Source organism: Marmota flaviventris, chromosome X (assembly GCF_047511675.1).
Source record: "Marmota flaviventris isolate mMarFla1 chromosome X, mMarFla1.hap1, whole genome shotgun sequence".
Taxonomy (NCBI): Eukaryota; Metazoa; Chordata; class Mammalia; order Rodentia; family Sciuridae; genus Marmota; species Marmota flaviventris.
In genome coordinates this window covers 112,028,745-112,032,835 of record NC_092518.1, presented here as the reverse complement: position 1 = coordinate 112,032,835, position 4,091 = coordinate 112,028,745, and positions in this window count along the sequence as shown.

Below are 4,091 nucleotides of genomic sequence, written 5' to 3'. Positions count from 1 at the left end.
CTGCCTGCCTCTTCCTTCCCCTTCCATTTCAAGAACCACCATGGGGATGTGAATGTGTTTGTGTGTTGGGTGGGGGGTGGGGGTTGGAAGGGTTGCTTGTTACTACCCATACTTCCATTTTCCAGGGTACCCTTGGGTTGGAGAGATAGCTCCCAAACTCAAACTCTCCATTGATCTCTACTACCTTCTGGGCCGAAGTTTATCTCACTCTGGACTATGACAAAAGGACTTCTAAGCAATATACAGTGTGAACAAGATTAGGATGGTTGAGAAATTATCCTTAAGAGAACAAGTTCTTCATTAGGATATTGTTTGCAAGCAGATGGGCACTGTTTATTGCAAATGAGTCTTGGTTATTAAAGCAGGCTCACCAGGGCCTTCCCTTGGAAATATTTCATTTTAGTGGTCTTTTACAAGTGATGGTATATATTTTTTTTTCAAATAATCTGTAATCAAGACTCCTTACTGATTCCTAGCTCACTCTTCCCAGTTAATCGGAATTAGTGAAATTTGGCTGCTCCCAGATTTTTCTCTGTGTCTCCCTATTTTCCTTGTAGCAAGATTTGAATTTAGCATGAGAGAGAGAGATGGGAGAGAGATTGATTCATATCCCTCTCCTATTTGCTTCTATTTTCCCATTCCTTTTCTGGCTCTCTCAATTTTATTTTTTTCAGTTAGGTTTTAGTTATTTCAAAATAAGGCCAAGCCTGGAGAGTTTGGAAATTATTATTTTTTTCCAGTCAAACTGTCATTCGTGTGAACTCTTTCTAGTCAGTACTCAGCCCATCCTGTCTCAGCCTATCTCTTCTCTTGGGCCAGGATGGATCTCTCTCCTCCCTCAACTTACCTCAGCCACTTTCCTGCTGACCCTAGGTCACTCAGAGAAGTTTTTCTTTCTGAAGGGTCAAGTGGAATTATCTTATCTGTAGAGTGAAGGGTCAAGTGGAAATATCTTATCTGTAGTGTGAAATGATTTTTAAAAATGTTTGTTTTTTCATATGCCCAGCCCACTTTCTTTTCCTTTATAAATCTGTATTTAAGACCTTGGCCTCAAGATCTTTCCCATTTATACCATGCACCAGCCAAGACTGTCCCTAGTCTGAGCTCTGATCAGAGGAGAGATTGAAGGATTGATCTTACCCTGGGGAAAGGGGCCTTATATTGTTTGATCTTTTCGATGGTTGACACTCTCTCCAACTCCCCCTTTCCTTCCCATTCCTCATGCTTCCTATGCACCCTACTTCCCCAGGCCAGGAGGGTTGGCACTGATCCAAAAACCTCTGGGGGTGGGGTGGAACTTATGTCCATTTGACTCTGGAGCCCTCCTGGCCCTGGCTGAGATCATCATCTCCCCGTTCACATTTTCCCCCAGGAGTGGGGTTGGGTTAGAGGTGGGTTCTAATTCTATAGCAGCTAGATTCCATTCTTCCCATGCTGACCATCCTGCCTTTACTCCTAATACCCCTTTTCCTACTAACCAAATCTCTTTACTTTGTTGGGGAAAAGAAGTATTTTGTTTTTAAATCTATTTTCTAACTTAAATGCAATTTAATATGTAAATCTCTGCACTTTTGTGTGAGTCTACAAATGTGTATGTGTTGGGGGTTTTTCACTCTCTGGTATTTCTTAATAAAGAAATCTTTCTTTTGGGGGGAAGCCAATTAATGAAGGAGACTTGAATGGTCTTAGAAATACAGGGCTGTCTGTTTCTTTGTGCTTTTGCCTCATTTCTTTACTTGTGTCTAGTGTGAGTGATCGGGACCCCCTCCCCCACTTTTTGACCCCCTTACTTTGAGAGGGCCCTCAACTTAGTGGGCCAGAGAGAAGGACCTGTCCTGTATCTGATACCCCTCTGGGACCACTTGGATTGGTTCAAGTGGTAACCTAGCAACTGAGATCCCCCACTCCCCATGGTCTGGCCCTGTTAGTCCTTTTCTTCCAGCTCAGTTCATTTTATACTCCTGAGGCTGAGGCCAGCCTAGGGAAAATCACTCAGGGATCACAGTAAGTGGTTTTTTAAAAATGATAATTTGTTCTCATGACTTGGTACTACTAAAGGAAAGTCATGTTCTCAATAATTCAAAAGACATTTGTGTCACTTTTGAGAATACATTCTAGGAACTTCTTGCTGTTGTTAGGTGACAGGTTTTGGAAATAGTCTCAAAGGCTCAAACTTTGAATATCATTAGTTTTAAAGGATGCAAGCCCAACTGAGAGAGAGAGAGAGAGAGAGAGAGAGAGAGAGAGAGAGAGAGAACGCAAGTGACTCTTTGTGGGTTTCTTGTTTTGGATAAATATGGAAGGGGAATAGGAGATATAAATCTGCATCTGTAAAACTTTCAAATGTCCTACAAAGCATGTAGGTGGAAAAAACTGGAATGACTACCTGAGCTTAATTATTTCACAAATAAACACAAAATTCATATATATATATAAGAATTTCCAGGAATGAAAACTTATAAATTGGGGGAAGATGGTATTTTATTTTGTTCAAAACTTTACTATGAGTTATTCATGACTTTCAAAAACCATGCCACTATAAGTAGTGCCATTCATGGGTATTTAAGTTGCCAGCACAGCCTATCTGAATGATCCTACATTTCTAGCACCTGCGTTCAACAGGGATTCTACAGATAGGTGGGAGAATTTCATACTTTATTATATGTTTTAGTGTAGTCTTGCCTAGGTATTTGTATATTAAAATACATATAATCTTACTATAAATTACTTTCTTAGTACAGTCAACCCTGTATATCTGTGGGTTCTACATTCATAGATTAAATTAACTAACCTTGGGTGGAAAATATTCAAACATTTTTTTCATGTCATTAGTCCCTAAACAATATAACAATGATTTGTGTAGCATTTACATTGTATTAGGTAACAGAAGTAATCTAGCTATGATTTAAAGAATACAGGAGTATGTGGATAATTAATTCCTATACAAATACTATTCCATATGCCAGCATCTATAGATTTTGGTATTCTTGGGATGTGGAAGGGACAATGGGGCCAATTGTCCTAACTATACATTACATTGGTATTTTTGAAATTATAAGTATAATCAGGTTATATTAACAATGAAGTTCATTTTGGGCTGGGGTAAAAGGTGCTTTAAAATACTATTAACTAGCAAAGAAGCATTGGACTGCTAGGATTGAGAACCATTGGACCAGATTATCTTTTTTTTTTTTTTTTTTTAAAGTGGTGTGGGGATCAAACCCAGGGCATGGTGCATACTAGGCAAGCACTCTACCAGTGACTTATGCTGCCAGCCCTCAGAGATTCCTTTGTCACTCAAAATATTTATAAAGACTAGGCAGAAAATAAATGAACATGTCTCTCACCTCACATCTTTAATATGCTTTAAAAAAATTTTAAAGTAATGTATGCTCATTGTTGAACATTGGAAAAGTACAGGAAAAGTAAGAATATATTTTTTAAAAATCATCTATAAACTCATCTCCAAGATATAGTAATTACTGTTATGCTTTGGTTGTTTCTTTCTAGTCTTTTTGGCATGTAAACATTTAAACATAACTGGAATTCAACTATAAAATATAGTTTTATAAATCTGCTTTTTTGCTTAGTATTTTCCATATCATTAGAAATTATTTGAAAATATTTCTTAATGACTCCACAAAACAGTCATAACCTTCCCCCTGGAATCTGATATTAAGGAGTTTCTAGTTTTTCATTATTATAAGTAATGTTGTGAGAACTTCCTTAGATGTGGACATATCTGTGATTATTTCCTTAGGATAGATTACTAGAAGTGGAATTATTGTGTCAAAGAGAATGCTATTTTAAATAAATAAAAAATGCTATTTTAATGCTCTTGGTAAATATGGTCAAATTGCTTTACAGAAAGGCTGTCACAGTTTGTTCTGCCTGCAGTGTATCAGAGAACCTGCTTCAGTCCATCTCATGCAAACATTTGGTACAGTAATTTGATAGCTGTAAACATATCTTAGTGCCATGTAGTTTATATATCTTTGATTAATCATGAAATTACACATTTTCTGCCCCTCTTCTCTGCCCTATATTGCAATTTTTATTTCTCCTATGAATTGTCTGTCCAAGATCTTTGA